The sequence below is a fragment of the Mastigoproctus giganteus genome, chromosome 8 (genome assembly GCF_048544385.1).
Source record: "Mastigoproctus giganteus isolate SK-2022 chromosome 8, ASM4854438v1, whole genome shotgun sequence".
Taxonomy (NCBI): domain Eukaryota; kingdom Metazoa; phylum Arthropoda; class Arachnida; order Uropygi; family Thelyphonidae; genus Mastigoproctus; species Mastigoproctus giganteus.
In genome coordinates this window covers 148,315,809-148,338,878 of record NC_143582.1, presented here as the reverse complement: position 1 = coordinate 148,338,878, position 23,070 = coordinate 148,315,809, and the positions used below count along the sequence as shown (strand labels likewise).

The 23,070-nt window shown below is 37.4% G+C and overlaps 1 protein-coding gene across 2 annotated transcripts in view; it reads left to right on the top strand.

Moving 5' to 3' along the window:
• The window catches only part of LOC150081910 (UBX domain-containing protein 1), a 231,312-nt gene that overhangs the window by 137,110 nt on the left and 71,132 nt on the right, over positions 1-23,070 (top strand). The gene's annotated exons all lie outside the window — the stretch shown is intronic.

Genomic DNA, 23,070 nt, shown 5'->3' with positions numbered 1-23,070 from the left:
ATACATTTCTGAAATAATTTAGAAGTTTATACCCAGTTGAAACAAAATTAGCATTGCCCCCAAGATGCCATCCATAGCTGAAATGCATCAAATATCACTATAGGAAAGAACTAAAAACCTACCATGACAACATGACCAGTAATATGAAGCAAAATCAGTTAAAACAGAATGACCATTGAGTCCATTTCTTCAACAAGCCACACAATTGTGGAATCACTGTATTTTAAACATTAAACAAATCAAGGCAACTGATGCAGTATCTGTGATATATACTCCAATCAGCAATGCATTATATTTGCATATTGGTGACCCAAACTGCAAGCAGAGAGAAAAATTAAATAAGAATATGAAAATAAGGAGGAAAAAAAAAAAAAAAAAAAAACAGGATATGGGTGGGACTATGAGCAATTAATTTGCATCTCAGCACACTACTATCTTGTAATGTATATTGACAAATAAAATTGAATAAATGATGTAATAAGGAAAAGATAAAGGACATTTCCCTTTCCTTATCTAAAAGTTTTCTTCCCTGTACACAATGTTCCTGCATTAATTCTTTCTTGACTGGGTAAGTCTTTAGTTTAGATAGCAACTGTATAGTACTATTTAATGTTTAGTTCAGAAATTAAATTTATTAAATGCAATTGAATATTTTCAAATATGCAACAGCCTGTGGGCTTCTGTGATTGAAAGACTGTCTCAAAATGTTTATAAATACTCCATACTACATCAGTTGTTTACCAGTAGAATGCACAGGTACCTCTTATGTTAGTAGTGTGTGTGCGTGCACACACATGTACAGTCAAGTCCATTTATAACAAAGTGATTCATAGTGAATTTCCAGGTACAGTAAACCCTCCCCAATCCAATTGCTGTTAATCCGGATCAAAATATGAAAAAATTCTGTTCACAGTTGAGTACACACAGGAATTAGGAAGGCAGATGAGTTGCTTTGACATGCACTGATTGACTGGGCAGAGAGAGAGAGAGAGAGAGAGAGAGAGAGAGACGGAACACACATTACATTGTCTTGCATGTTGATCAGTATCGTTGTTGACTCTGAGTCGGACAGATGTTATTGCTTATATCTCTTCATTTTCGGACTTTATACGTATATATTTACGTTTTGCTTCATTTTCGGACTTTATACGTATATATTTACATAAGTTAACATATTTTATATAATTATGGGTTCCAAAGAATTGAAAAGTGGAATAAAAAGAAAACACGTTACTTTAACTATCATTAACAAGCTCCAAGTGAAAGAACAACTTGAAAATGGTGTTCCTGGAAAAAAAAAAAATTGCTGAAGAATTTGGAATTGGCTGACAGACGATGTCAGATATTAAAAACCAAAAAAATCTATAAAGGCATTTGCTTTAAAATTCAAAGTGGGGAGTGATAAAAAAAAGTGTTGCTGGAAGAAGCTGTATTTAAGTGGTATTCACAGTAATGATCAGGTGGCGCAGGCGTGCGACACCTACATTACCTGATAAATGTATAAAAAGACAATACTGTACATTTATCGATCATCAATGGATAAATGTATTGCCTTTATATAGTTTTTAAATAAAGGCTGTACAGTGATATATATATTTTTTTATTATTTATTTTCATCAACCCTACCTACATAGTTAAATTTTCCATTTATTTGTGTTTTTTTTTTTGTCTTTTAGGGCTATCTTTTGCTTCACTATTCCAGATTATCGCTTAATCCGTATGACCTCTTCCCCCCAATTAATTCGGATTAGTGAGGGTTTATTGTATAATGAGTGTGTTTCAATTTTTAGACTCATTTAGAGTTATAAAACTTGTGTTGAATTTCATTAAGTGCATCACCTTTAAGTGAAATCCATGATTATATGAAGGCGTTTTGAGGAAATTTGCATGTTAATGTTTCCCACTCATAAAAGAGCCATCACATTGATTGATATGTGTGAAAGTGCTATTTTTTCACAAGATCCAGAAAAAACTCCAAATGTTATTTGTATTATATAGTGTACTATATGACCATATACTGTACAGCAAAGCCCCTACAGTGGAAAAAAAAAATTATATAGTACTATAGAAAGTTAATTACCATCAAAAGGTTTTAATTTAAAAAAAGGAGAAAGCAAAACTAGACTGAAAGTTGGTTGAATTACAGAAACAATATCTGAAAGCGTTTAGTTTTTAGTATACTTCTGTACAATTGCAGTTCCTGCACATATCTCAGATATATAAAGTTTTAAGTTTGGCAGCAAAAGACAGGCTAGAAAAAGCTGAGGTACAGGAGAATTTTACAAAGCTGACCATGAGTGTTAATTAAAAACACAGTTCAAACACTTTGTCTGAACTATTGACATCTAAATACACTGCAAAGAAAATGATTTGACTTGCACTAATGTTGAAGAGGCTCTGTTGTCAGTGGTTTTTGGCAGCTAAAGATCAAAACCCGTGAGTAGACTGGTGATTAGATCAATTCTACCACCAGAAGCTCACAACCTCAGGTTACTTTTCAGATGTGAAAATACTTTTAACAAGACACCATTGATATAAGCAATATCTGTAGATGGCTTAAATGTTTTAAGGGAAGAGTCACTGACACTTGTGACCATCCAAGTCTGTTTGCAGTGAAGAAAATACTAAGATTTTAACCACATATGCAATATGTGGCAATAATGCAAGCACCAGCACTTTGCCTCCCTTCATCTGCTTTCTCCCTCCCCCCTATAATTCTATTCCCCGACAGCTTACCCCTTCTTTTTTTTACAATATCAATATAATTGCTTACACTATTTATACCTGAAAAATACATAATCTGTAGTGCTGTTTATTTATAAATTAACTTAGTTTTGTTAGCATAAGTCTCATTTGTAGCATTGGTAACTACAATCAAGACTTCTCAGCAATTAAATTTACATTTTAAATCTAGATAGCATTCAGCTCCTAATCTCAACTCTTGGCACACTCCAACATCTTTATTATAGAAATACTATTCTGAAATAAGCTGTCACTCAGCTATCACTTTGATAAATGTGATGAATAATATTGTACCCCCCCCCCCCCCCCAATTTCTCATTATATCATTAGTATCATCTTAGCTTATCCCACTTTAGTTCAGCTTATTTATTTACTTTCATTTTTATTATGTCTTTTTAATTTTAATTTTTACATTTTGTTTTTTATGAATTTTTGTTTATAACTTGATTTTTTTTATTTTCAGAGCATTATGTGATATTATTTTATTATATATTATAGCATGTAATTAGATAGTATGAATCAGAGCTGTGATGCTCAATACATATTTTACAAATATAGCATGTAATAAAAGGTCCTGATTCCTAGAATCAAACCTTATTGCATGCACTGTTCTATTTCTTGCTTCTTTTGTGGTATGTATGCAGACCTGACTATAGCTTAACATAATGTTATAGGAGAAGCCTTTGTGTTTGCTAGGTGTAGATAGAGAGTGAGGAAATTTAGCACTCTGTTGGATGAATTTTAGTGCTTGTAGAAAAGTCATTGCCCTTGAAGAAAATAAATTAGGGGAATCATCAAAAACACAGTTCCCAATGTAATGTTAGAGCATGCATCTGACTACATAAGATGAGCTGGTCCACAGGAGGTAGTTATTCTTGGTAACTCTATTGTCAGGAAATATTTTGCGCAATAAGGATAGGTTGGACAGAACAAGAGTATGTTTTCCAGGAGCAAAAGATAATGCAGAACAATTATTATCTTCTAAGGGCACAAAAGATGATATTGTTATGTACGTTAGTACTGATGATGTTAATCATAGGCATTCTTAAGCTAATAAAAGCACAAGTTAAATTAGATTAAATTTTAAATAAAAACAGAATACTGTACACCCAATTACAAAAGACAGTTGGCAGGCCATAAGATGGAAGCTTGTTTTGAAGACCTTTGTGCTAGACATGATCTAAGGCTTTAGAAATGTCAAGAGCAACTGCTTGAGTTTCACCAAACTTTGCCATTGAATTTGTTGAATTTGAGTTGAGATTAAGGGCTGAATGCTATCTAGATTTAAAATGTAAATTTAATTGTTGAGAAGTCTTGAATGGATAACATGTGCCAATAATCACCAGTGGATCAATACTGACCAAGGAAAGTTTCAAGATAGCTTAAGAATTGGTGGTTAATGGATTTCTCCATTACTTTAGAAAGAGTAGAGGTCAGTGCAATGGTATTAGTAATTGGATGGGAGGGATTTGTCATCCTTTTTGGGAACTGTCTGGATAGGAGCAAATTTCCATGCAGAAAGAAAAACACCAATGGAATAAAAAAGTGTAAAAAGGCAATGTAGAATAGGAGTAACTCAAGAGCAAGTATTTAGAACAAGTGGAGAAATACCATTAGGACCTGGAGCTTTCTTGGCAGCAAGATTGTTCAAAATTCTTCTGATATATTTTTTTTTGTTCCTTTCAGAAGACCACAGGAAGCATTGAATGGAGTGTACTGGGATGGTAGGAAGTGGTTTACCAAGATCATCAATACAAGAGTTAGCAGAAAAGTAGGATGCTAGTAAGTTGGCTTTGTCTTACCTTACTGTTAGGATAGTTGGACTGAAGAAAGAAAGAATAGTTAAAAAAAAAAAAAAAAAAAAAAGGAAGTCAAAGAGTTCCAAGTGTATCAACTCTGTGGTACTACACTGACATTGGTAGAGAATGAAAAGGACCTGGGGGTAATTGTGCAGGCAGATATGAAGTTCTCTGAGCAGTGCAGACTGGCTGCAAGAGTAGCTCATGGTGTCTTGTCAATGACATACAGGAATTTTTCTAGCAGGGATAAGGAGGTGATTATTCCCTTGTATAAGGCAATGGTCAGGCCACACCTTGAGTACTGTATACAGGTCTGGAGGCCTCATTTCAAGAAGGATGTAGAGCTGCTGGAACGAGTACAGAGAAGGGCAACAAGATTAGTGAATGGAACAAAGGGGTACTCTTACGAAGAAAGGCTTAAGTTTTGCAAATTACAGTGTCTGGAGACTAGGCACCAGCGAGGTGATCTGATAGAGGTGTATAAAGCCTTGAATGGTTTAAGCATGCTCAGTGCTGATGGGATTCTTCCTCTTGCTCAGGATAATCACCTGAGAGGGGATAAATTCAAATTGAGGAAAGGCAGATGTAGGATAGATGTGTGGAAATTTGCCTTTAGCCAGCGGGTAGTTGGTTGGTGAAACAGACTTCCATCCCTTGTCGTGGAAGTTGATATCCTAAATAAATTTAAGGCTCAGCTGGACAGCTATTTCGAACGAACGAAGGGGTGAAGTGGAAGTGGGTTTTCTTTTGGTTTTTTTTTTTTTTTTTGGCTGATGCTGCATAAGCTTGCTTTCTTGCATCATATACCTCTACTAATGCTAATGCTAAAAGTGATTAATGAATTAGAAGGTCGATAATGGCAACAGATGAATATAACAGAAGGGATAGAGGGTGTTTAAGCCAGAGAAGATTCAAACAAGGAGATTCCAAATTACTAAGTCTCTGACAGGGGATATCAGAGTGGGCACATGCACAAGTACCACTTTTGAAGTGAAAGGAGTCATACAGCAAATAATTAAGACAAGCAATATGAGTAGTAGCTGATGGTATGAACAATTGGGATTCTGTCAGAAGAAGTAAGTGGAGCATGATAGACTAAGTTGAAATGGACATCATGGAGACTGAAACTGGAACTATGTATATTTGTGAAATAAATGAGGAAACATTTGGGAGATTTATCTCTTTTAACAGATGAGGTGTTGTTCTATTAGTTTGACTATTCGTGATATTCAGTGCTAAAGAAAAGATGAGAGGACATGTATGAAGTAATGAAAATTTTGGATTTGATGTTCACACAGCAAGAATTATTATTACTAGATGTACCATGTGGCCGTCTTTCTGATTAATGGCGTAAATAGTTTAATCTAGATCCTTCAGTCTTCACCTAGTGGTGATATTATTCTACAGCAGTCACCTGTGGGATATATGCATATATCTCTATTTGCAAGTAGTTCCCCATCTTCTCCAACAAATATTGCAGCAACTTCCATTTTGGATATAGGTGCATAATATCATCTCTTAACCATCTCATCCATGTGTTGCATTACTTCGGCCATACACCCTTGGTTTGAGTGTTTTTCAAGCTGTTTTGTTGTTGCTTCAGCAGAATATAAAGTTGTCCATGTCCTGGTTTATTTGCCTCGATTGGATATAGTAGTGACACCAAATGGCAAATCTGGCCGTGTATTCTAAAACAGTATGGACCATTTCTAGGTGTTGATTTTATCTCTGCGCCCATTGATGCGAATGCCATTGCTGATTTGTACTCTCATATGTGTTCTCTGTAGTTATTTGCTTCATGTGACACCTACTCGTAATAGAGTAGGTGTCTCAGACAGTGGGTCAAGTGAAAACTTTCCATCATGACAGCATTTAGTATATTTATTTGATGTGTTTAACTCATATCCTCAATATCTTGCATTGCAATACTCACAGTTGTAACACATATTTCCTATGTCATGCTCTTCCACATTAATTACAGCTTGTTGATTATTCACATTCGATATTTCTATTTGATTAGTCCTATGGAGTTTTGCTCGTCTTCTCATTTCCAATCTTGCTTCTCTTTCTTCAATGTTTTCTGTCTGTTTTCATAGTCATAGTCTCATTTTGGTCTCTTAGTCTATTAGGTCTCTCCTCTAATGTTTCATTAGAATTTCATCTACATTTTCTCAATAGTCTTACACAGTTTTTTCAGTGGCTTGTTGACAGGAGAGAGAGAGAGAGAGAGAGACTGCTGTCTGGTCTGTGCTTGTTGACAGGAGAGACTGCTTCTACAGGGATGGGGTACACTTAAATAGAAAGGGTGCAAGAATATTTGCTGATTCTATTGAAGCAGTGTTAGGTGGGTCGAAAAACTGCTAGCTTGGGGGGATATACAGACTAAAATGTTAACAATGGCAGCAGGCAGGCAGGGGCAGAAGTGATTCTTGCACTGTTTCTATTAGAATGAACAGCAACATGGAAAGCAAGGCAATGGAGATTTCCAGGACTGTTGGGAGTCATAGTGGAACAAATAAATACATGGGCTGTGTAACTAAGAGTAGAAACAGGTGCATGTACACCAATGCTAGGAGTATAGTTAATAAATTTGATGAGCTTGAAGTGCTAGTCAAGACATCAAAGGCAGATATTGTTGGGATGTCAGAGATGTGGTGTCACACAGATATAAGCAGTGCAGATTTGGAATTTTGGGAATACAATGTGTACAGAAAGGGTAGACAGGACAAGAAGGGAGGAGGGGTTATGCTGTTTGTTAAGACACACATAAAACCTAAGGAGGAGCATCCAACTGATGTTGGATGCTCCTCCTTAGATTTTATGTGTTTGTTGTTGACTGTCTGGTGTAACAAGCACTGGGAAAGGAAAAATGAGAGTAGGTGTGCATTATATGCCTAATGAAGCAGATGAATGAGCAGTTGTGCAGAGAAATAGAATGGGCCAGTAAATTAGAATGTCTTATAATGGGGGATTTTAACTTTCCAGATATTGACTGGAACTTGTAGTTTGGTCACTCGGACACTAGCAAGACTTTTTTTTGGATTTATTGAATGACTGTTTTCTATAGCAGCATGTTCGAGAGGCAACCAGAGGGAGTAATACTCTTGATCTAATTATCAGCAGTTATTATTCATTCATTAAGAATTTGCAAATAAAGGAACCATTGGGTGACAGTGATCACAATGTACTGATATGGGAATTACTTAAAGATGTAACTACCATCATCAGGGGTAAGAGGAAGGGTTTTTGCATTTGTAAAGGTGATTACAGTGGTCTCAGAGAGTTTTTAAATTCTGTACAGTGGGATCAACTGATGATGTTACCAACTTTCAATTCTAAATGGGAAGCCTTCAGGAACTTAATCTTGGAGGCTATTAGGCTTTTCATTCCAACTAAGAAATACTGTTAAAGGTTCAAGCCTAAATGGATGTCAGATGAATTAATGAGGCTCGTGGCAGAGAATAAAAATGTATGGGATACATATAAATTATCAGGTGACACAAGCCTATAGCAGATATAAGCTTGTTTGTAATCAAGTCACAAAGAAGGTTAGGGCAGGCAAAGGATTATTACGAGAAATCTTTGGCAAAGGGTGCAAAGAAAAACAGCAAAGAGTTCTTTACTCAAGTAAACTGTAGAAGCAAATGGATGAATCAGATTGGACCACTTAACATTGATGGGTTGACTATTGGTGATCATGCTCGATAGCTGATAAACTAAATGTGTATTTTGCATCTACATTCGCACATGAGGAGTTATTCAATGAGGGAATGCTAGAAGTTTATCAAACTCTAATAGGAAGCTAAGTGATTTTGTAATAACTGGGAGCAAAGTGGAGAAGAAATTGTTGAAGTTAAACATAAGGAAGGCACCTGGGGTGGATGGGATCTATCCAGTTATGTTAAAGGAGGCAGCAAAGGAACTAAGCAAACCCTTAGCCACAATTATTAAAGAATCGGTGGACTCAGGGGGAGATCCACATGGACTAGAAGTGTGCAAATGTATCACCAATTCACAAAGTGGATTCAAAAGGTGACACAAGTAACTATAGACCTGTTAGTTTAACTTGTGTTCCTGTTGAAAATAATGGAGTCACTGGTTAAATAAGCATTGCAGGATCATCTAGACAAGACTGCTATAATAGTTAAGACACAGCATGGGTTGATTAAAGGGAGGTCTTGTCTGATCAATTTGATTGGATACTATGATGTGGTCACAAAAGGTCACACTGAATGCCAAAAATAATTTTGATACCATATACTAGGATTTCAGGAAAGCTTTTGATACTGTTGCACATGGAAGACTGCTGTACAAATTGGAGAGTTATGGCATTAAGGTTAAGTTGCTACAATGGATAAAGGGATAGTTGAGTGGGAGACGACAGAGAGTGGTAATCGATGGACACCGCTCTTCATGGACAAATGTTATTAATGGAGTACCCCAGGGTTCGGTGCTGGGCCCATTGTTGTATTGTGCATTCATCAATGATATTGATGAAGGTATATCAGGATTAATGTCCAAGTTTGCAAATGATAAAAAGGTTGGCAGGGTTGTTAATGACAGTAAAGACAGTATGCTACTCCAACTGCATCTAGATGAGTTGGGCAAATCGGCTGAGAAGTGGCAACTGAAGTTTAACATTGACAAATGCAAAGTACTGCTTATGGGTAGCAATGTACCAACTGTGTGTACTATATTCAGGGAAGTGGAAAGTGAAAAAGACCTGGGGGTAATTGTGCAGTCAAATATGAAGTTCGCTGAGCAGTGCAGACGGGTGCCAGGGCAGGTCATGGAGTCTTGTCAATGATATATAGGAATTTTGCTAGCATGGACAGGGAGGTGATTATCCCGTTGTACAAGGCAATGGTCAGACCACACCTAGAGTACTGTGTACAGGTGTGGAGGCCTCATTTTAGGAAGGATGTAGAGTTGCTGGAACGAGTACAAAGAAGGGCAACAAGATTGGTGAGGGGAACAAAGGGGTGCCCTTACGAAGAAAGGCTTCAGTTCTGCAAATTGCAGCACCTGGATAGTAGGCACCTGCGAGGTGATCTGATTGAGGTGTATAAGGCCTTGAATGGGTTGAGCAAGCTGAATGCTGATGGGATTCTTCCTCTTGTTCAGATTAAGAACCTGAGGGGGCATAGATTCAAACTGAGGAAAGACAATTGTAGAATAGATGTGCGAAAATGTGTCTTTAGCCAGCGGGTGGTTGATTGGTGGAACAGACGTCCATCTTTTGTTGTGGAAGTTGATAGCCTAAATAAATTTAAGGCTGGGCTGGACAGGCATTTGGAACAATGGAGGGATGAAATGGGAGTGTTTTTTTTTTGGCTGATGCTGCATAAGCTTGCTTTCATGCATCATATGCCTGTGCCATGCTAATGCTGTTCAACCATTTTTATACTTCTTAAAACTTAGAATGGTTTATTAAAATCGAAGACAGATAAAAATCAACAGTTAAAATAAACATACATTGATAGCTTTCAGGCATAGGTTGCCTTTCTTCAGTCGAAAAACGTTAGTACAAAAATTAATAAAAAATGCCTGATATGGTGGTCATGCGAGGTGAACTACGTGAACGGGTGCTGGAAACAATTTGCAGTTGGAAAATTTGGGCAGCATACCTAAGCGTTTTATATATATATAGATTATTATACTATTTCTCCCTGATGGGGTTTTCCATCCCATGATGGGTACTGGTGCCAAGTGCACAGGGTGGTTGTTATGTCTGGTGTTACTGTTGGTCGAGGAACTCTATCTTACATATGTTCCGGATTGTGACATTCTGGAGTTCCTTGTAGGTGTTCTCTGGGAGACCTATTGCTGCTAGACTGTTATGTAGGTTCTTTGGCAACCATACCGGTGGTTTACACAATGATCAGGATGTTTGTTACTTGTTGCACATACCACATCTCTTTGATCTCCTATCTTAGGTCTGTGTCTTTGATCTCCTGTTTTAGTCTGTATTCATCCTAACCTTGGGTTTTATAGAGGTTTCCAATGTTGGGCACCACTATGTCAGTCCGATAGGAACCTTTTTCCCTCTTGTCGACAAGGGTCATGTCTGGTCTGTTGTGCAGGATTGTCTTATCTGTTATTATGTTGTGGTCCCATTACAGCTTTGTGGGTTGGGGTCTCTAGTATTGCATGGGATTTTTACTTGTAGTACAGTACACATTCTTTGATTAACCAGCATTTTCCTGCTAGCTTCTGATGTATTATCCTAGCTACTTAGTCATGTCTATGAGCTTACTCAATTAGAGGTTGTGCTGCTTCTTTCAGGCTTGCTCTATAACTGTGGCATTAGTGGTTAATAGCTCCTTGTATCCTTTCTGCTGTTCAGCCATAATGCTCTGGCTCTCCAAGTTGTCTGATATCTTCTTGGCTATGCTGGTCAGGATCTTGTATACTGTTGAGATACAGGCAATCGACCTGTATTTTGCCAGATTTCTTGTATGTTGGTCATTGCCCTTCAGGTAGGTGATTCCTTGAGTAACGAACTCTGGGATTGTCTATGTGTGACATCAGTTGGGTGAACTGCTCTGCTAGGTGCTTGTGTGTTATTTCATAGTATGTGTATTCATAGCAGGATGAACATATTCATTTCAATGCTCCACTCCATGCCTTAGCATTTTCTTCCTTCCTGGGTAGTCACTAGTTCAGTTCTGCAAGAAGCACTTCCATTTGGTTGGGCTGGATGGTCTTGCTCTTTCCTTTTGGTAGGGTACACCACCACTTGCTTGCTTGCTCCACTGTCTTCTTTGGGAGACTTTTGTCTTTGAATTTTTGAACAGGCCCCTCTTTGACGACATCATTCATTTATGGGGGTGGGGTCTGTTTAGCTTTGGCTTATATCCTGTAGTAGTGTTAGTTCTTGGGAGTGGCACTATTTGCTTCAGCTGTCACTTTGACCTTGGGGAGGTATGTTTGCTGAAGCGACTTTCGTGTTTTTTTTTTACTTTATTATTATTATTATTATAATTTATTATTATTATTGTGCCAGTCTCTCATCGTGATGAAGACGCATTCATTTTTGCCAAAGCGGAACTTGAATCCTTGTCCATCAGGCTGGTAGTCCAGTATCGTAACCACTGGACCATCATGCCCCTTTATTATTGTTAGTAGTAGTAGTAGTAGTGGCATATGATGGAAGGAAGCAACTTATAAAGCAACAGCCAAAAAAAAAAAAAAACACTTCCACATTACTCGTCCAACCCTCCACTATTTGTCTAGTTCTTCCTTGAATTTATCCAAACTGCCCATATCCACAACACAAGATGAAGTTTCTTCCAACAGTCAACCACCTGCTGGCTGAAGGCAAACCTCCATATATACGTTTTGCAACCATCCTTCCCCAATTTGAATTTATGCCCCTTCATGTGCATAGTCTGAGCAAGAGGAAGAATGTCATCAGCATTGAGCTTGCTCAATCCATTCATAGCCTTAAACATCCCAATCAGATCACCTTGCAGGTGCATAGACTCCAGATGCTGCAGTTTGCAGAACTCAAGCCTTTCTTTGTAAGAGCACCAATTTTTTGCCCTTCTCTGCACCCATTCCAGCAGATCTGCATCATTCCTAAAATAAGGTCTCCAGACCTGTATGCAGTACTCAACGTGTTGTGTAACCATTGCTTATACAACAAGATAATTACCTCCTTATCCCTGCTACCAAAGTTCCTGTATATCATAGACAAAATTCAAAGTACTTGCACTGAAAGCCTTGCTTAGAGAACGAGATATTTCATTTTTGACTGCACAGTTACCTCCAAGTCTTTCATTTTCCACTGTCCTGAGTGTAGCACCCACACAGTTGATACATTATTCTGGGATTACTGCTACCATATGCAGTGCCTTGCATTTATCAAAGTTAAACTCCATCTGCCATTTTTCAGCCCAGCAGCCTGCTTTTGTTAGATCTTGTTGCAACAGCGTACTCTGGTTACTGTCATTAACCACCTTGCCAACTTTTGTATCATCTTCAAACTTAGCCATTAAGCCTGATATACCTTCATCAGTATCATTAATAAATATAGAAAGCAGCAGTGGACCCATCACTGAACTCTGGGGGACTCCACTAAAAAAATCAGTCCATGAATAGCAGTGTCCATTAATAACCACTCTGTCGTCTCCCACTCAACCATCCTTTTATCCAGAGTAGTAACTTGATCTTAATGCCGCTCTGCTCCAATTCGTAGAGCAGTCTTTCATTCTCAACAGTATCAAAAGCTTTACTGAAATCATAGGATATAAAATCCTATGATATAATATCAGAATTATTTTTTGCATCCAGTTCTTTTGTTACTGCATTATGGTATCCACTCAGACTGGTTACACAAATTTGCCTTGTAACAAATTCATGCTGTGACTGCAGTGTAATTGCTTTCCCATCTAGATGGTCCTGCATTACTTAGTTAACAAGAGACTCTCCATTATTTTCCCTGGAACAGAAGTTGAGCTAAGATGTTGAGCTAAGTTGCACATGGAAGACTGCTACACAAATTGGAGCAGTGTGACATTGGAGGCAAATTGCTGCTATGGATAAAGGGGTGGTTGAGGGGGAGAAGACAGAGTGGTAATCAATGGACACTGCTCATCGTGGACTAATGTTATTAGTGGAGTCCCTCAGGGCTCAGTGTTGGGTCCATTATTGTTTTCTGTATTTATAAATGATATTGATGATGGTATATCAAGCTTAATGTCCAAGTTTGCAGACGATACAAAGGTTGGCAGGGTTGTCAAGGACACTACTGTTGCAGCAGCATAGTATCAGTAGTGTCCTTGGCAGGGTTGTCAAGGACACTACTGTTGCAGCAGCATAGTATCAGTAGTGTCCTTGGCAGGGTTGTCAAGGACACTACTGATACAATGCTGCTGCAACAGGATCTGGAAAGTTTGAGCAGATGGGCTGAGAGGTGGCAAATGAAGTTTAACATTGACAAATGTAAAGTACTACACATGGGAAACAGCAACCCCAGAGCAACGTATCAACTCTGTGGTACTACACTGACAGTGGTAGAGAATGAAAGGGACTTGGGGGTGGTTGTGCAGGCAGATATGAAGTTCTCTGAGCAGTGCAGACGGGCTGCAAGAGTAGCTCATGGAGTATTGTCAATGATATACAGGAATTTTTCCAGCAGGGATAAGGAGGTGATTATTCCATTGTATAAGGCAATGGTCAGGCTACACCTAGAGTACTGTATACAGGTCTGGAGGCCTCATTTCAAGAAGGATGTAGAGCTGCTGGAACGAGTACAGAGAAGGGCAACAAGATTAGTGAATGGAACAAAGGGGTGCTCTTACGAAGAAAGGCTTAAGTTTTGCAAATTACAGTGTCTGAAGACTAGGCACCAGCGAGGTGATCTGATAGAGGTGTATAAAGCCTTGAATGGTTTAAGCATGCTCAATGCTGATGGGATTCTTCCTCTAGCTCAGAAAAATCACCTGAGAGGGCATAAATTCAAATTGAGGAAAGACAGATGTAGGATAGACGTGCGGAAATTTGCCTTTAGCCAGCGGGTGGTTGGTTGGTGGAACAGACTTCCATCCCTTGTGGTGGAGGTTGATAGCCTAAATAAGTTTAAGGCTCAGCTGGACAGGTATTTTGAACGAACAGAGGGGTGAAGTGGAAGTGGGTTTTTTTTTTTTTTTTTTTTTTTTTCCTTTTGGCTGATGCTGCATAAGCTTGCTTTCTTGCATCAAATGCCTCTACTAATGCTAATGCTAATGTCGGTAATTATGCATGTCGTCCTTAGATCCCTCTTTGTGAATTGGGGATACATTTGCACATCTCCTGGATCTAAAGATGCTCTCATAATTTTGGCCAAGGATTTACTTAACTCCTCTGTTGCCTCCCTTAATATAATTGGATAGATCCATCCTAGGGGCATTTTTTAAGTTGAGCTTCAACAGTTTCTCTTCCACTTTCCTCACAAAATAATTTAACTCCCTATTAGATTCTGATGAACTTCTGGAATTCTTCTCAGTAAAGAGCTTCTCATGTGTGAATGTAGATGCAAAATACCTATTATATTTGTCAGCAACCTGGGCAGTATTATCAACAGTTAAACCATCGTCATCAAGTGGAACAATGCAATTTAATCCTTTCCTTCTACAGTTAATATAAGTAAAGAAGTCTTTGTTGCATTTCTTGGCATTCTTTACAGAGACTTCTCATAATATGCTTTAGCTTGCCTACCCCTACTTGGACTTGATTAAAGACTAGTATATACAGTCAGTCCTCGTATAGCCCGATAGTTGTGTTCCTATAAACCCTCGTGCAATATAAACAACAGACCCTATGGGAAAAATAGGGTTAGGTGCCGACCACCCAAGATTGAATGCACATTTGTAACCAAAACATTACGAAACACAATAAATAATCATAATAAAATACATAAGTATTTTATTACGACTATTATGTAATAAAATATTGCTAATGCTTTTGCTTCTATCGTAAGCAAACTTGTTTTTTTTCTATCCAAACAGATGACAGCCGTTCCATCTCTTCCAATTCTTTGTGTCTTAATCTAATGGATTTTAATTACACTTTGAGTTGTTCCTGCTATGAAAGTTGTTTTTATTTTCTCTGCATTCTTTGTAATTCTCGGCGTTTTCTCATTTAAGTCTGTAGCACGTGCAATATCACATGGTCTTTCATTTCGCTCAAAGCATTTCACAATTTCATATTTTTTCTCTATCGACAGAGGTGTACTGGCCATAAGCCTTACCAGGGAAACCCCGGTGGGCCGGAGCCGGTGTGATTTTGGCCATAAACACTAGTATGAGGCCACTACAAATTTTCCCAGGTAAAAATATTTGACCCAGTCCGCCTCTGTTTATCGATATTGCTTTTCTTTTTCTCTCTGAATCTGCAGTGTCTTCACCAGGACGCTTCCTTGTCACACCTTTTAAGTATTTTACTCATTTTTAGGGAATAAAGCACAATTACAAAACAAGGAGGCACGCTTGATACACATAAACAAAGCTGTGCGTGTGTAGCAACTGAATAAACAACACCGTAAAGGCAGAGAGACACTATTAACACCTCACATTTTACTAAAGCATGTTTCTATGGGTTACTACCATAAAACAATAAAAACAATTTCTGCTAGTGAAATCTGTTATAAACTGGCAGTAAACTCAATCTAATTGCTTTTGCGATTATACTGATAGCTGGAATTGTGTTGGTTTTTACGTTATTATGGTGAAATGTGTTTCCCTTCACTGATATATAAAATATAAATACATTTTCAGAATCTTCTCTTCATTCCTATCGTGTTGCGTTCAGTTGGGGTGATTCCGCATTCGACTGCCATTTCTTGTAAACACAAAGGCAAATTGTGCATAAGTGAATTCGGTTCATGTTATATAAGATATCGTTCCCCTATTTATAAATTGTGTATGGTCGAATTCGTGTAGTGTAAACACGTGTTATACGAGGACTGACTGTATCTACCATAACTTTCTGCATCACCAGATAATTTATATACCTCCCATGCATTTTTTTTTCTCAGCGAGAAGTCTCGGTATTTCTTAGTTGGTATGAAAAGCCTTGTAGCTTCTATGATTACTATTCTCAATGCTTCCCATTTAGAATTTGGTGTTGGTAATCCCATCAGTTGGTTCTACTGTATGGCATTTAAAAACTGTCTGAGACAGCTGTAAGCACCCTTATGAAAGTAAAATCCCTTCCTTTTACCCTTGATAGTAGTTATGTCTTTAAGTAAATCCCACATTAGTACACTGTTATCACCACCATCCCTGCAGATTCTTAATGCATGAAGAATCTGAGATGATAATCATATCAAGAGTATTGCTTTGTCTTATTGCCTCTCTAACATGCTACTCTAGAAAACAGTTATCCGATATATCCACAAAAGTCTTGTTAGTGTGTGAGTGACCAACCCACTAGTTCCAGTCAGTGTCTGGAAAGTTAAAATCCCCAACTATAAGACATTCTGATGTACTGGCCAACTCTGTTTCTCTGTATAGTTGTATGTTATACTCATCATAGTCAATAGGCCTATATTCACTCCTACTCTCATTTTCATTTTCCCATTGCTTATGTCACATCAAAATGACTCGCATTGCAAACGTTGCATCTAGTGCATCGTAGTGAAGAAGCCCAACCTCTCTCCCTATACTTTTCTGTCTTCTCTTTTGTACACTTCCTACTCATCATATTCAAATTCTGCAACCCTTATGTTTGTGTGACACCACATCTCCATTATCCCTACAATGTTTGTATTTTATGACTTATAAAATACTTCAAATTCATCATTTATTTACTATGCTCCTAGCATTAGTGCATATGCAAATATACATGCACTTTCTTTCTTTGGCTAAGGTAAAGAAAGCCAACAGGAGAACCACAGGAAACTTCGGGTAACTTACTGGGAAAATTGGTTTGCCACTACCACACTCTAGCACTGCTCGCTCATTAAACAGATGGTAGATGTTATCGGTCTGGAGTAGAAGTCGAGAACAGTATATTGACTGACACGTAGGCACAGCATACGATGAAATGATTGGTGGCAGACATGACAAACGACAAGATACTGTGTAGTCATTGATTGGCATTATGATGTGTATTTATGAGTAAAGAACGGTGCATAATTAGTTTTGTAATGAATTGTAAGCAGGTAATAGTAGCGATGAATATTTTAAAGATGGAATAAATTTGTAGGGAAAATAAAATGTTGCTTGATTTTTTGATGAAAACTAAATTAATAAGACTGAAATTGTACTGTTTTAAGTGCAATGATTATTTTAAACTAATTGAATCACTAACAGAGTCATGTGGAAAGTTCTGGAATTGTAAAAAAATGTTCTGCACGAGTTTCTTTATTAAAACATAGTTTTATGGAAAATACAAAACTTCCATTAAAAAAGATAATGTATATTATATACTTTTGGTCATTGTGCACACAGTAACTATGACAGTATTCCATCTGGAGATTTCGAAAGTAACAAGCAATTAAGTTTTATAAGAAACTAAGAGATATTTGTAAATTGCAGTTGTTAAAAAAACCTATTCAGTTGGGTGGATCGGGGAAAACTGTAGAAGCAGACGAAACTGTATTGGTAAAACCAAAACATCACAGAGAATGAAATTTAACTCCTAAGAAAAAATGGGTGTTTGGAGTATTTTAAAGAGAATCAAAATTCGTGTTCACGAAATTCATAAAAAATTGGAAAGCAAAATCTCGTTATTAGAAAAGTAGTGAAGAAAAACACTACTATCATAACAGATGAATGGCATGGATATAGATGTATTACGGCTTTAGAAAAAAAAAATTACAAACATTTAACGGTGAAATATAAGGAACATTTTTTAGATCCACATACTGGAACACATATGAATAACTTCGAAGCCCAGTGGAAGAGACTAAAAAGGCATGACCAAAAGACTAAATGGCAGCTGTAAAGATATGTTGATGGGTCACATGAATGAATATATGTGGCATCAAATTTATGGGAAAAATCATGAAGTACTTTTCAGAATATTATTAATCAAATTACAAATAGCCGTTGAGGTCCAACTTATATGATTTGTATTCAAAATTGATTTTTTTTTTTTTTTCTGAAAAAGCACTGTTCCGTTCATTTTTATGTTCTTCACTGTGATTTTTTTCTCATTATTAAAAGCAGATTTTTGGAGTTCATGAGTGTTTTCTCTATATTACTGATTTAGGTTTGGTTACAAAAAAAGGAAAAAGTTTCGTTATATTTCATAACCGGACCTGAAATAGTAGGTTAGGAAATAATAGAAGAGGTTTCCTTATATTTCCTGACCCAACCTTAAAGGTTAGGTTAGGAAATAATAAGAAAAGAAAGAATGAAATGATTCTATATATATATATATATATATATATATATATATATATATATATTGCGAATAGCTATTGAGGTGTTGATTGACATTATAATTCGTGTGTATCAGCAAGTGTCTTTAAAAATAAACAAAAATAACAAAATAAAAATACAGTACTAAAAAAATTAATATTTTGTTAATAAACAGTTTATCCACTAGTCTACCCATGATTCTAATCAAAAAAGGTAGGTTACCCCCTCCACTTCGGGTGGGGTTCACACTCCCATGGCTGGCAACCCAGAGGTCGTGGGTTCGAATCCCACCTCGGGCTTGGATCAGAGTAAAATGCAAAAACTTTGGGAGGTGCATTACGGACACAGAAGCCGATGCGCCAAGAACTAACAAAAAAAAAAAAAAAAAAAAAAAAAAAAAACACTCCTGTGGGAGTGGGGTAACCTGACCTTTTTTCACTATTATGGAAAGCGTCCATTAGGGCAAGTGATCATTAGTGCTTCTGAGATTAGGGCAAGTGATCATTAGTGCTTCTGAGATTAGGGCAAGTGAGACTAAACAGATGTTATCATCTTTTGTGTTCACGAACACCAATCAGTACATCATTTGCCACGCTTACCTGTCAATCAAGCGCCTCTGTGGGCAGGAGCAGCAGTACGTAGCACACGCTTCTTGATTAGACCGGGGTTCGAGCCCGTGACCACCAAATACGGAGGATGTGGAAAGGTAAGGGAGTGACCACCACATATCCCTGGAGCAATATGGTCTTAGTTGCTAATGCTCCTAAAAAAAAAACCAAAATAACAAACAACCTGTCAATCAATACAGACAGTTCTCGCTTTATGAGTTCCCGGGTTTACGATTCCCCCCCCCCCAAGTATCAAATATCAACAAAATCTAGAATATGAACATTAATTGCAAAAAATGAATGTTAAACATTCATAAATACTACATTTCAAACCACGTGTTTAGCTATACAATACAGTGTACCCAGCTTTATTAATCCATTACTATCGTATCGCAAAAATATAATGTGAACCCAATAACATCTTGTTTTTTGGTAATACATTCCATGACCTCAGAAGTTCAAATTTTCACTATATAACGCCCTAAAAGTAGTTTTTTTATAGTGTAAATTGTATTAGTTACCAAATCAAATCATTAAACGCACTATACTTTCATCATTATCATATGTTCTGTTATAAGAACCAATTTTGAACGGCTTTGTGATATATTTCTAAAGAACATTTCTGGAAGTCACAACCATAAAACAATAAAAACAATTTGTGCTTTCCAGTTTATTGTGCTTTTCTGTTACTTCAAGCAGTTATAAATGGGTAGTAAACTCGATGTTATTGCATTTGTGAAAATACCGATAGCTGGAATTGTGTGGGTTTTTATGTTATTATGGTGAAATGTGTTTGCCCTATACTGAAATCTTCAATCGTATAAAAAACATAAATAATTCAGAATATTCTCTTCATTTCTTTTTTTTTAAGCTTCGTAAACTTGTTACTCTGCACAAATTGTGTTAGTTGCAATTTGTGCATTCCGTTAAAAATGCTTATGCATGCTATTGAAATTTATAAAGAAAAGAGAAGATCATCTTGGAAATAAATGCATCTTGAAGCATTTCTGAAGAAGACGACTCCTTGTGCAACAAACCAACAAGTGCCGAGCCAATAATGAGTGATCAATGAGTGTGTATTTAGTCGATAATGATGATGAAGAATAAACATTCTTTAACATTTATAAGTCATAAATAATTTCTCTATTATTATAATTTGTTTGATTTTACAGGCTATGTTTTCATTTCTTTGGATAAATTAATCATTGTTTAAATATAAACTAATTAGCTAACTAATTTCATTGTTGATAAAGTAACCACTATTTTTAACATTATGTCTATGGGAAATAAATTTCTGCTTTACAAGCGTATGCTAGTAACGAATTAACTTGTTAAGTCGAGAACTACCTGTATATCGTTCTCGACTTCTGCTCTAGACTGATAACACCTACCGTCTGTTTACCGAGCGAGCAGTGCTAGAGTGCGGTGGTGGCAAACCAATTTTCCCAGTAAGTTATCTGAAGTTTCCTGTGGTTCTCATATTGGCTTTCTTTACCTTCGCCCTTTCTTTTAATTACCCCGATTCAGCCCATGTATTCATTTGTTTCATGAGTACATACAGCAGGGCTTGAAATCCAGACACCATGCTTTCCAGGCTGCTGCATGTTCCAATAGGAATAGTGCAAGAATTGTTGTTGTTGGAGGTTTTACGATGCAACGGCAGCTAAAGGCCATTATGGGTCAAACAATGGTAGGAGTTATAAGGTGTGATTAAAGGTGAGATGTGTATTTCATAGGGATTTAAACAGTATTCTGTCGTAGCATTTTATCTTTTTTAGAAAAGTGAAAACTGCATCAATGACAGGCCTGTCATCTAAAATTTGTTGCAAAGTAGGTATGATTTGGGCTGCATGGTTTGATAAGAAGGTGGTTTGCCGCACTCCATTATAGAGAGGGTAGTCAACTATGATATGTTGGACTGTTAATTGAGCATGGCAGTTCGGACAGAAAGGCAGATGTGAAGAAGAAAGAAGATAAAAGTGAGTAAGGTGTGTGTATGTCCTATTCGTAGTCTTGCAAGCGTGACTTCTTCCTTTCAGTTCAAGCCGAAGCCAGATGGCCAAGACTGGAGATTCGGTTTAATCTGAAGGAGTTTGTTGCCTTCTTGGTTTTGCCAGATGGTTTGCCAGTGATCCCTATTTCACCTTGTTATAAGACTGTTATAGTCGGTGAAAGGGATTTTGAAAGGTGGGTCAGCTGGTTCCACAGTAGATTTGGCTGCGTAGTCAGCACTTTCATTGCCAGATATGCCAACATGGCTAGTGGCCCAACAAAAATTTACTACTTTCATGTCCTTAGCTAGGTCAGTCAGCAAGTTATGAATATTACCAAGTAGGTAGTTGTGATGTTTTCTTGGTTGCTGTAAAGTGAGAAGGGCACTGAGGGAGTCGGTAAAAATAACGCTATGGTTAAACTGATGCAATTTTATAGTTTCCAGGGCCATTTGTCTGGCATGTAGTTCAGCAGTAAAGATGCTGCAATCTAAAGGTAACTGACTGGAGATTGTGTACGATAAAAGAGCAGCAGCAGCAGCACTGACATGATGGTCAGTTTTGGAGCCATCAGTGTATATCTGGGTATAAGATTCATATTTTTCAATTAGAGATTTGTTAAGCTGCTTTATATTCTGTGGAGAAAGAGTACGTTTTCCCCCATTCTTGCAGGGAAAGTTCACATGCTGCCCATGGAGGAGCAGTGAAACTAGTTGTGGCTATTTTAGAAAGGTCTAGCTGCAAATTTTCGAGTAATGAGCGAAGACGGATGCCAGCAGGTCGATTTATTGATGGATAAATGGCATACAAGTTCTCCCAATTTGGAGTAAATAAATGTTTCCACGCTCGATGAAGGGATTGACTTTTGATTTTGACAGCATAATTTAACAGTAAAATTTCTCTTTGTAGAGAGAGTGGAGGATCATGAGCTTCAGCGTAAAGGCTCTGGACTGGAGATGTGCGGTAGGCTCCAAGAGCAATGTGCAGGCCACTGGTGAATAGGGTCCAAAAACCTTAAGACACTGGGTCTAGCAGAGTTGTAAACTGGAGATCCATAGTCTAATCGTGAACTTACAATAGCTTGATATAAATGAAGTGTATGACGGTCAGCACCCCATGATGTAGCTGATAATACTCTTAATATGTTTAATTTCTTGAAACAGGTGATTCTAAGTTGTTTGATATGGTCATCAAAGGTCAATTTTTTATCTAAGGTTAAGCCAAGAAATCGGATAGTAGGCACAACAGGTATGTCGTAGTTGCCCAGCTTCAGAATTAGGTCAGGATGGAGATTACGTCTTCTACAGAAATGAACTGCAACAGTTTTTTCAGGTGATATGCATTGCAATCTTATTAAGAGCTCCTTTCAGTTGTCTCTCAATCAGTCTCATGTTCTGGGAGTGACAAGATATACTAAAATCATCTGCATATAGAGTAGTAAACACAATGGGTGGAATGATCTTTGATACAGAGTTGATTTTTATAATGAATAGCGTGGCACTCTAAATTGAACCCTGTGGAACCCTTCTTCTTGGATGAAGTTACGAGAGAGGGTGGATTGAATGCACACACCTGGAACGACCACTGTTTTAGAAAGTTCTGTATGAACTGTGGCATAATGCCCCTGAAACCTAAAGTGTAGAGATCACGAAGAATTCCATATCGCCAAGCTGTATCAAAAGCTTTCTTGATGTCTAAATAAACTGTAGTCAGATGTTTCTTCTTTACGAAAGCATTGCGAATCTGGTTTTCCATTTGAGTCAAGAGGTCTAAAGTTGATCCCTGTATGAAATCCACACTGCGAAGGACTGATAAGGTTATATGTGCAAGAATTACTTTCATCTCTGCCTACAGATGTAGTTAATCTGTTAAGTCTGTTTATTCTCCAAAGCTAGCAGTTTTCTGAGAAATTATCATGCTTGAATGTCTAAAAGGCATACGAAGCTGATGAGATTTATTCATTGATATTAAAGGAGCAGCAGAACAGGTTGCCAGACACCTATCTATTATAATGCACGTGTCATTGGAAAAAAGTGAAAATCCACCACCTTAGAGATTTGTAAACGTGTGATCAGCTTAC